We start from the raw sequence: 12,100 nt of genomic DNA on the forward strand, positions 1-12,100 counted from the left end.
CCCCAGCGCTGTGATCTTTGCTTTGAGTCTTGCATTGCAGCCCCCCACCCCCATATCTCCCCCCATAGCCCTCTTGGAGCTCACCAGATTCCCTCCCAAGCACTCCAAGCAGAAGTCTCCAAGTTCCAGAGGGCGCTTCTTTGCATGGGGTGGGGGGGGGGAGGAGGAGGAAATCGCTCCCCCCTTACAGCCCCTCCCCATGTGCCTCTCTAGGACTGCTAGTCCCTCCTCTCTCTCTCTCTTTGACTCTTCCAGGGAGAACATAAGAACATAAGAGAAGCCATGTTGGATCAGGCCAACGGCCCATCAAGTCCAACACTCTGCGTCACACAGTGGCAAAAAATTTTATATACACACATACACTGTGGCTAATAGCCACTGATGGACCTGTGCTCCATATTTTTATCTAAATCCTTCTTGAAGGTGGCTATACTCGTGGCCGCCACCACCTCCTGTGGCAGTGAATTCCACATGTTAATCACCCTTTGGGTGAAGAAGTACTTCCTTTTATCCGTTTTTAACCTGTCTGCTCTGCAATTTCATCGAATGCCCACGAGTTCTTGTATTGTGAGAAAGGGAGAAAAGTACTTCTTTCTCTACTTTCTCCATCCCATGCATTATCTTGTAAACCTCTATCATGTCACCCTGCAGTCGACGTTTCTCCAAGCTAAAGAGTCCCAAGCGTTTCAACCTTTCTTCATAGGGAAAGTGTTCCAGCCCTTTAATCATTCTAGTTGCCCTTTTCTGGACTTTCTCCAATGCTATAATATCCTTTTTTGAGGTGCGGCAACCAGAACTGCACACAGTACTCCAAATGAGACCGCACCATCCATTTATACAGGGGCATTATGATACTGGCTGATTTGTTTTCAATTCCCTTCCTAATAATTCCCAGCATGGCGTTGGCCTTTTTTATTGCAAACGCACACTGTCTTGACATTTTCAGTGAGTTATCTACCACGACCCCAAGATCTCTCTCTTGGTCAGTCTCTGCCAGTTCACACCCCATCAACTTGTATTTGTAGCTGGGATTCTTGGCCCCAATGTGCATTACTTTGCACTTGGCCACATTGAACCGCATCTGCCACGTTGACGCCCACTCACCCAACCTCAACAGATCCCTTTGGAGTTGGCAAACTTGGCCACTTCACTGCTCACTCCCAACTCTAAATCATTTATGAACAAGTTAAAGAGCATGGGACCCAGTACCGAGTCCTGCGGCACCCCACTGCTTACCATCCTCCACTGCGAAGACTGCCCATTTATACTCACTCTCTGCTTCCTATTACTCAGCCAGTTTTTGATCCACAAGAGGACCTGTCCTTTTACTCCATGACTCTCAAGCTTTCTAAGGAGCCTTTGATGAGGAACTTTATCAAAAGCTTTCTGGAAGTCAAGGTAAACAACATCTATCGGGTCTCCTTTGTCCACATGTTTGTTCACCCCCTCAAAGAAATGTAACAGGTTAGTGAGGCAAGATCTTCCCTTGCAGAACCCATGCTGAGTCTTCCTCAATAACCCATGTTCATCAATGTGCCTACTCATTCTGTCCTTGATAATGGTTTCTACCAACTTTCCCGGTATCGAAGTCAGACTGACTGGCCTGTAATTTCCCAGGTCTCCTCTGGAACCTTTTTTAAAGATGGGGGTGACATTTGCTACCTTCCAGTCCCCTGGAACGGAGGCAGATTTCAATGAAAGATTACAGATTTTTGTTAGAAGATCCACAAGTTCAACTTTGAGTTCTTTCAGAACTCTCGGATGTATGCCATCCGGACCCGGTGACTTATTTGTTTTTAATTTGTCTATCAGTTGTAGGACCTCCTCTTTTGTCACCTCAATCTGACTTAGGTCTTTCAATACCCCTTCCAAAATTAGTGGTTCTGGGGTGGGCAAAAAAGTTCTCATCTTCCACAGTGAAGACAGAGGCAAAAAATTCATTTAGCTTCTCAGCCATTTCCCTATCCTCCTTCAGTAATCCTTTTACCCCATGGTCATCCAAGGGCCCCACTGCCTCCCTGGCTGGTTTCCTACTTCTAATATATTTGAAGAAAGTTTTATTGTTGGTCTTTATGTTTTTTTGCAATATGCTCCTCATAGTCCCTTTTTGCCTGCCTGATCACAGTCTTGCATTTGATTTGCCACAGCCTGTGTTCCCTTTTACTAATCTCACTTGGACTGGTTTTCCACCGCTTAAAGGAGTCCATCTTACTTTTTACAGCTTCCATTACTTTTGTTGTTATGCCTGTTTGTGCCTTTCCTAACTTGTGGTATGTATTTTATCTGAGCTTCTAGGATTATAGTTTTAAATAGCATCCAAGCTTCCCCAAGGGTTTTGACCGTATGTACCTTTCCTTTCAGTTTCCTCCTCACATGCCTCCTCATCTCAGTGTATTTACCCCTTTTAAAGTTAAACGTGGTTGTGGCGGTCTTTTTGGACAACTCCCTATTTATACAAACGGTGAAATCAATAACATTATGGTCACTGCTCCCAAGTGGCGCGATCACTTTTACATCTCTCACCAAGTCTTGGGCATTACTTAGGACCAAATCCAGGATTGCCCCACCCCTGGTAGGTTCTGAGACCATCTGCTCCATAGCACAGTCATTGAGAGCATCAAGAAACTCAATCTCTTTCTCTCGACCAGAACACATATTGACCCAATCAATCTGCAGGTAGTTAAAATCACCTATTACGACACAGTTTTTACGTTTAGCCGCTATCTTTAAGCCTTCCATCATATTATAATCGTCCTCTCTCTTTTGATTTGGTGGGCGATAACAAACTCCCATAGTTAAATTTCCTTTTGGGCCCTCTATTTCAACCCAAAGCATTTCTAAAAGTGAATCTAATTCTCTGATCTCAGTCTTACTGGACCGTATATCCTCTCTGACATACAGAGCCACCCCACCTCCAACCCTTCCCTCCCTATCCTTCCGATATAGCTTATATCCAGGAATCACCGTGTCCCACTGATTCTCCTCATTCCACCAAGGAATTCCACCAAAGCAGGAGTGAAGGAGCACCTTTAAGAGCCACAAAGTTTTATTCCGGTTGTAAGCTGACATTCTGTATAAAACTTTGCTGGTCTTAAGGGTGCTCGCGGTCTCCTGCTTTGTTCTACGGCTTCAGACCAGCACAGCTGCTCACCTGGATCCATCTTCACTTTTTAAAGGAAAAATGGAAAGGTGGAGGCACTCATATGCAATGTTGCCCTGGTTTCCACCACTTCTCCCCTCAGGAACACTCAGGCGCATAGAGTTAAAGCTGCAGTACTGCAGTCCTACGCTCTGCTCACAGCCTGAGTTTGATCCCCAGTGGAAGCTGGGTTCAGGTAGCTGGCTCCAGGTTGACTCAGCCTTCCATCCTTCCGAGGTCGATAAAATGAGGACCCAGCTTGCTGGGGGTGGGGGGAAGTGTAGAGGACTGGGGAAGGCAATGGCAAAGCACCCCATAAAAAGTCTGCCGTGAAATGCTGTAAAAGCAACGTCACCCCTGAGTCGGAAACGACTGGTGCTTGCACAGGAGTCCGTTCCTTCCTTTCTTTCCCCTGGAAAAAAGAGGTGCTGGTCCAGGGGACACTGGGGGATCCTGCCACAAAAAGCCCCCCAACAATTCCAGCTTAGAGAGCATTTCAGCCTTTCACAGAAGCCAGGAGAGAAAATGCCAGCAGGCAAAGAAATGGAACAGATGGTGGCATTCCTTGGCATAGCCAGGCCTGTTTTAGAGGAATTTGTTTTGCTGTTGTGCAGTCTCACAGTCAAGTCCGACTCTTTGCCACCCCCTGGACCAAGTCACGCCAGGCTCTCCTGTCTTCCACCATCCTCCGAAGTCTGCTCAAATACGTGTTAGTTACATCAGTAACAATGTCCATCCATCTCCTCTTTTGCCGTCCCCTTCTTCTTTTGCCTCCTGCTTTCCCAGCATCAGGGTCTTCTCCAGGGAGTGCTCCCTTCTCATTGGGTGGCCAAAGTATTTGAGCTTCAGCTTTAGCATCTGACCTTCCAGGGAACAGTCTGGGTTGATTTCCCTTAGGACTGATTGGATCTTTTTGCAGTCCAACGGACTCTTAAGAGTCTTCTTCAGCACCACATCTCAAAAGCATCTGTTCCTCTGCGCTCGGCCTTCTTTACAGTCCAGCTCTCACAGCCATACATTACTACTGGGAATACCATCGCTTTGACTAAACGGACTTTTGTTGGCAGGGTGATGTCTCTGCTTTTTATATTACTGCCCAGGTTCGCCATAGCTGTCCTCCCAAGGAGCAAACGTCTTTTAATTTCATGGCTACAGTCACCATCTGCAGTGATCTTGGATCCCAGAAATGTGAAGTCTGTCACTACTTCCATGTGGAGATTTTTAAAGTCACACTAAATATCATAGTGGGGGGGGGGGGGAGTTGCATGTCTGAAACAGATTTTGATTTTTTTAAAAAAGAAAAGCCAGTCTCCAGGTGGGCAGTGGGGGGTCCCCTGAAAAGACAACTCATCTCCAGACTACGGAAATCAGCTTCCCTTGAAAAGATGGATGCTTTCTTTTATCTTATTCCTAGGAACAGGCCTAATTTGGGGGAGGAGCTTCCAGGAGCGGAGCTTCGGCCCTCTCAATTTTATTTTGCTCGTTCTTTCTTATTCTCCCCCTTCAACCCCCCCCCCCAAAAGCCCCACCTTTCTTCTGGGCATCATTGTTCAAACCCCCAGTGAGAATTCTCCTGAACCCTAAGATGTGACAAACTTTCTAATATTTTCCCCCACAAAAACATGGGAAAAGAACCAAAACATATAAAGCAGACGAATGGGAATCTTCATCATGCCACTGTGGCCATATAGGATAAAAATTACTTTTTAAAGTATGAGCTGAGTAAGGTTTTATAATGACAATTATAATTCAAGAAGCATTTTAAGACAGATGCTGAGCTGATATAATTTAGTATACCTTCTGGTGATGTCAGGGGTTGTGGCATATGCAAATGAGCAGAAGCATATGGAGCAGAGGTCCATCAGTGGCTATTAACCACAGCGTATTGTTGGAAAACTCTGTCTGAGGCAAGTGATGCTCTGTATTCTTGTGGTTGGGGGTGGGGCATAGTGGAAAGACTTCAAGACCCACTTGTGGACCTCCTGGTGGCACTTGGGTTGGTTTTTGTTTGTTTGTTTTTTGTGGCCACAGTGTGACACAGAGCATTGGACTGGGTGGGCCATTGGCCTGATCCAACACGGCTTCTCTTATGTTCTTATGGAGCTCTCTGTATGGGGCATTGATGCTCTGTATTCTTGGTGCTTGGGAGGGGAGAGGACAGTGGAAGGGCTTCTAGTGTCCTGGCCCCACTGATGGAGATCCTGATGGCACCTGGTTTTTTTGGCCACTGTGTGACACAGAGCATTGGACTGGATGGGTCATTGGCCTGATCCAACATGGCTTCTCTTATGTTCTTATGTGACTCAGAGTGTTGGACTGGATGGGCCACTGGCCTGATCCAACATGGCTTCTCTTATGTGACACAGAGTGTTGGACTGGATGGGCCATTGGCCTGATCCAACATGGCTTCTCTTATGTTCTTATGTGACTCAGAGTATTGGACTGGATGGGCCATTGGCCTGATCCAACATGGCTTCTCTTATGTTCTTACGTGGCTCATAGTGTTGGACTGGATGGGCCATTGGCCTGATCCAACACGACTTCTCTTATGTTCTTATGAGTTGTGCCAATAAGCTCTGGCACCTCTTTTTCTTTAAAAAATGACCCCTGACTAGGAATAAGCCCTCTTTGGTGGAGAATACAACAGGCCCTAGAAAGAGGCTCTGGGCGAGTGCCCCCTACCCTTTCTGTCTTGCCACCCGAGTCCAGTTATTCACCCCCCCCTTGTGGTCTTCCCACTCCCAACTTCCCACCCCCATTCCTCACCCTAATAACACCCACCTCCCAACCACCTCTTCCTGTTGTCTACCTCCTTGCACCCTTGGCATGCCACTACCCCCGCACCTGTGACATTCACTCACCCGCACCCTTGCTGTCTTCGCACCCACTTTACAGGTGAAATGGATGCTTTCTTCCCCAACCCTGCATGTGTGTGTGTCTGTGTGTCCCTGTGTCTGTGGTGGCTCAAAGCCCTGAATGAGGCCCAGAATGGAGATAAGGAAGAATAACTATGGGGGGCTTAGCATCAGTGTCAGCTTGTGGTGTGACCTGGGGAGGGGGGGTTGCATGGCTTGGTTATGTTACGGTATGCCATTGAGTATGTGCCTCAAGGTGGCTGTTTTCAGGAGAACTGACCTGACTTCAGCTTTCCATCCCTTCTCCCTTCGTTGAAACCGTGGCTGGCCCTAGACCGTTTGGCATCCTAGGCAAGGATAACTTCTGCCCCCCCACACACTGATAATGTCACCAAGTCACATGGGGGGGCCCAATTTGGCTCCCCCAGAAGGCCGGCACCTTAAGAAATTGCCTAGTTTGCCTAGTGGCAGGGCCAGCCCTGCCTGCAGCCTCTACCTAGGAAAAGGGCAGTCCTCCATAGTGGAGACGAAAGCGGGAGTGAAGCGCCCTCAGCAGGTTATAATGACTCAGAGTCCACCCTACAAAGCAGCCATTTCCTCCAGGGGAGCTGATCTTTGCTCCACCCCTCAAATATTCAGAAATTTCCCAACCTAGAGTTAGCAATCCTATGTCCTTCTCAGCCAACCATCCTGGGATGAGGCTGAGGTGAGGAGGGAGACAGGGAGTCACAGGAAGTGTGAGACAGCTCCCTGGCTGGCTATTTTGGTGGAGTTTAGAGGCTGCCTGTATTGGTGGGCTGTTGATAGGGCAGCATAGATCTGTTGCTGGTGGCGGCCACGACACAACACATTTTGTGAGGCTGCAGTAGAGCACCAGTCCTTTCTGAGGCCAGTTGACAGAGGCCAGAGATAAGCATGGGATGGGCATGAAACAACCTAGAGTGCCACAAAATGCACTGATGCATCAAAGACACTTGGGAACAAATTTTAGAAATGAAAAAGTGGAACTCTCGCAGCTGGAATATCCTGCAACAGACTGGAACGGGCATTAAACATATATATGATGTTAATAGAGATGTGTGATTTCCGCTTTTTTATTTCTACAGTATTGCTCTAGAGTGTCTGTGACGCATCCCAGTGTTTTTTGTGGCACTCTAGGTGGTTTCATACCCGTTCCAGCCTGTTCCGGAGGCATTTAGGCCAGGAACGGGTTAATAAATGTGTGAGTTCCACGTGTCCAATTCTAAAATATTGTTCTCAAGTGTCTGTGACGCATCCCAGTGTTTTTTGTGGCAGGCTAGGTGGTTTCATGCCGTTCCGGGTTGTCCCGTAGTGTTCAAGAAGCATTTTGGCCTGGAACGAATTAATAAAGATGTTCCAAACCTTTTATCGTTCCAATTGACCTTTTCCCAATGCAACAATCTCTTTTTTGAAATGTGGTGACCAGTATTGTACACAGTAGTGCAAATGAGACCGCACCATCGATTTATACAGGGGCATTTTGATCTATGCCGCCTCTAAGCTGCAGAGTCTTGTGAGCAAAAATTCTACTTTGTGACCTACTGGCGTTAAAAGTTCTGAGCTACTGGCATTAAAGCTGTGAGCTCCTGCGTAAATTAGTGTGCTCTGGGGGTCATCCTTGCTGAGCCGAGAGAAAAATGAGTGAGCTGGAGACTAAAAAACTGTGAGCTTGCTCACACTAACTCAGCTTAGAGGAAGCACCGATTATACTTGCTGATTTGTTTTCAGTTCCCTTCCTAATAATTCCCAGCATGGCGTTGGCCTTTTTTTATTGAGTCGCACACTGTCTCAACATTTTCAGTGAGCTCGCTACCACAACGCCAAGATCTCCCTCTTAAAAGCTCTCTCCTTAAAAGCAGCAAAAAAATAAAAAAAAAGGAGCGTTACCCTATCCTTTGCTGATCTTTCATGGGGAGGGGCTGGTTTTAATTCCCAGGGCTTTTTTTTGTACAAAAAGCCCAGCAGGAACTAATTTGCATATTAGACCACACCCCTGCTGGCAATCCAGCCAGAACTGCGTTCCTGTTTTTTTTTTTTAAGGCCTCCTACTTCCCCTGTGGTAAGAGTCTTTGTGCAGCACCTGCCCCATTTGCATGTAGAGGGGCGGGTTTTGCAGGAACATTCAGGAAGAATTACAAGTTGGGATTATAAAAAATCGGAAAATGTGAACATCTGTGGGGAAAGAGCTGGAACCAAGCAAAAGCATCTACATGTCACAGGAGTTACACGGAAGACTCTTGCTTATGGCAGTACAGACCACAGTCCCTGTTCCCTTGACTGAATCAGCTTCCTGAAAACATTTCATTGCAGAGTTTGCAGAAAGCCATGATAAAGGCAGCCTTTCTGCCCCTCCTTTTGCGGGCTGCTCCCTCAGGCTTTGGGCACAACACAGAATGCACACGAAGAGGAAACTGTTGATTTGGCCCATCTGAAGGGGGCCACCTGCAGAAGGCCCTGCTCAGAGGAGCCCCGGCTGTCTTCGTGGAGCAGAGCGGGAAAGGCGGTTTTGCAGGCAAGAGGGATCCAGGCTTATTATGGGATGGCCAATCATTTCAATTAAACCTGATCAGAGCACATGCAGAATGAGTCATTTGGGTTTAACTGAGCAAGCTTTCTGAAAGACTTAGCCCTTCCAGACCGGTACAATGAAATATTCAAGGCCTGATTTCCAACCATGTTTCGATAGAACGAGCAGTTAAACTTCTTAGAAATAAGTCCCTTTAAACTGAAACATGCTCTTTTATTAGTTAAAAATTGGATGAAAAGGTGAAAATTAATCATACAAGTACAGAAAAACGCACATAATATAAATCAGGTCCATGAACATTCCTCAGACTTAGCTAAATATGTACATGTTACAGTTCTCTTAAGATTTAGGCAAGTCAGAAGGGAGGGTTGTATTGTGTGTTTGTGTGTCTGCACCAGGCAGTCGTGGCCCTCTGGTGACTGAGCCCGATTGAGGAACTGGAGGATATTCAGAGAGGTGGCTGAATAAAGTCCACCCCCGTCTTCCCGACTGCTGGTATTTCAAGGAGGTCTCCCATCCCAGCACGAACTAGAGTCAACTCTGCTTAGCTTGCAAGATCTGACAAGTTCAGGCTTATTTCAGGTTAGGGCAGAATATCAGTTCTTAAGTTGATAGGCAGAAGGCTATACAAAATGGGAAGGCCTGCGCACCGATAGGCTCACCCAACAGAGGGTCTTTTCTGATTGGAAGCCCCCAGGAGAATGCCTGGTCAGACCTCTCTTATGTCACTTTCAATAGAGGTGGCAGAAGAAGAGAAATAAAACTTGTGAACTTGAACATGTAACTGTCCTCCAGATGAAAAAAATTGGACCCTAAAGCAACTGTGCAAAGGAGTAACTATACCACAGGGGCTGCGATACGATGACAGCCATGACATTCTCCAAGTCTTCTTATAAGGCCAAGACAGTAGTTGTTCGCAGAGCGATAATTCTCCTATTAAGTTATCGCAATGAACTGTCAAGACGGAGAGGGGGATACAGATTTTGATTCTTTTCCGAACTTTACAGATGTTGTTGTTAAACTGCACAATGCATAAACATTACTTTTGCTTTCAAAAGTTTGTCCCTCAATACTTTGAGTTTAATTGCGATTGCAAGTGGTTCCGCAAATGCGAGGGCTGCGATAGAGTTAATTAGATCCTGTTCTATGCCGTTCTCAAGGAGATGCTCTGAAGCTGGGTTCAGGTGGAAAGGTGAATCGGGACCCCTGAGCCAAGTCACTCTGGTTTCCAGCTTTCGTCATTCTTGCCTTGAAATTGATGTCCTCTGTCAAAGAGCCCTCTTTTTGCCCGTGGGGTAGCAGGGGGTTTATAAGAGAATTGACAAAGACCCTAGCTGGAAAAATCCCCTTGGTGTGAAGAAGAAGATAATATTGGATTTATATCCCGCCCTCCACTCCGAAGAGTCTCAGAGTGGCTCACAATCTCCTTTACCTTCCACCCCCACAACAGACACCCTGTGAGGTGGGTGGGGCTGAGAGGTCTCTCACAGCAGCTGCCCTTTCAAGGACAGAGGCTCAGAGCAGCCTACAATCTCCTTTCCCTTCCTCCCCCACAACAGACACCCAGTGAGGTAGATGAAGATATTGCATTTATATCCCGCCCTCCACTCCGAAGAGTCTCAGAGCGGCTCACAATCTCCTTTCCCTTCCTCCCCCACAACAGACACCCTGTGAGGGGGGTGGGGCTGAGAGGGCTCTCACAGCAGCTGCCCTTTCAAGGACAGAGGCTCAGAGCAGCCTACAATCTCCTTTCCCTTCCTCCCCCACAACAGACACCCTGTGAGGTAGATGAAGATATTGCATTTATATCCCGCCCTCCACTCCGAAGAGTCTCAGAGCGGCTCACAATCTCCTTTCCCTTCCTCCCCCACAACAGACACCCTGTGAGGTGGGTGGGGCTGGAGAGGGCTCTCACAGCAGCTGCCCTTTCAAGGACAGAGGCTCAGAGCGGCCTATAATCTCCTTTCCCTTCCTCCCCCACAACAGACTCCCTGTGAGGTAGATGAAGATATTGGATTTATATCCCGCCCTCCACTCCGAAGAGTCTCAGAGCGGCTCACAATCTCCTTTCCCTTCCTCCCCCACAACAGACACCCTGTGAGGTGGGTGGGGCTGAGGGGGCTCCCCAGCAGCTGCCCTTTAAAGTACAGAGGCTCAGAGCGGCCTACAATTTCCTTTCCCTTCCTCCCCCACAACCGACACCCTGTGAGGCGGGTGGGGCTGGAGAGGGCTCTCACAGCAGCTGCCCTTTCAAGGACAACCTCTGCCAGAGCTATAGCTGACCCAAGGTCATACCAGCAGCTGCAAGTGGAGGAGTGGGGAATGAAACCCGGTTCTCCCAGATAAGAGTCCGCACACTTAACCACTACACCAAACTGGCTCTCCACCAATAATGTCATAACAACTTGAGTCAGTCTCTTCTTCATAGTTTGTTAGGAAGTTTTTCTGGGACTGCAGCAGACTGGGGATCCCGGAACTGCTGAAAGTGAGCAAGATTCTTTGAGCCTGATTTGGGCTGGTAAGAGGTTACACCATAATTCAGTCAATTGACGGTAATTTCCCCTAGAAGGGCTTTGAGATGGTAAGTGGCCCATCGAATTGAGTTCCGCAAGAACTTCTGTCCTTTGTAAGGGCAGACAGTTAAACACACTCTGGAAGGTTGCAGCTTTAATTTTAATTGGGCTCCCTCCTCACACTGCTGCTGTTCCAATAAATATCATTAGAATCATGAATACATATTTCTTCTCCTGGACCCTTTTTAGTTGGAGATGCCGGGGATTGAACCTGGGACCTTCTGCTTACCAAGCAGATGCTCTACCACTGAGCCACAGCCCCATTCATGGCTCTCCAGGGTCTCAAGCTGAGGTTTCTCCCACCTACTTGCCTGGACTCTTTTTAGTGGTCGATGCCGGGGATTGAACCTGAGACCTTCTGCTTACCAAGCAGATGCTCTGCCACTGAGCCGCAGCCCCATTCATGGCTCTCCGGGGTCTCAAGCTGAGGTTCTTCACGCCTACTTGCCTGGACGCTTTTTAGTGGGAGATGCCGGGGATTGAACCTGGGACCTGCTGCTTACCAAGCAGATGCTCTACCACTGAGCCACAGCCCCATTCATGGCTCTCCAGGGTCTCAAGCTGAGGTTCTTCACGCCTACTTGCCTGGACGCTTTTTAGTGGTCGATGCCGGGGATTGAACCTGGGACCTTCTGCTTACCAAGCAGATGCTCTGCCACTGAGCCGCAGCCCCATTCATGGCTCTCCGGGGTCTCAAGCTGAGGTTCTTCACGCCTACTTGCCTGGACGCTTTTTAGTGGGAGATGCCGGGGATTGAACCTGGGACCTGCTGCTTACCAAGCAGATGCTCTACCCCTGAGCCACAGCCCCATTCATGGCTCTCCAGGGTCTCAAGCTGAGGTTCTTCACGCCTACTTGCCTGGACCCTTTTTAGTGGTCGATGCCGGGGATTGAACCTGGGACCTTCTGCTTACCAAGCAGATGCTCTGCCACTGAGCCACAGCCCCATTCATGGCTCTCCAGGGTCTCAAGCTGAGGTTTCTCC

The sequence above is a fragment of the Heteronotia binoei genome, chromosome 5 (assembly GCF_032191835.1).
Source record: "Heteronotia binoei isolate CCM8104 ecotype False Entrance Well chromosome 5, APGP_CSIRO_Hbin_v1, whole genome shotgun sequence".
Classification (NCBI taxonomy): Eukaryota; Metazoa; Chordata; class Lepidosauria; order Squamata; family Gekkonidae; genus Heteronotia; species Heteronotia binoei.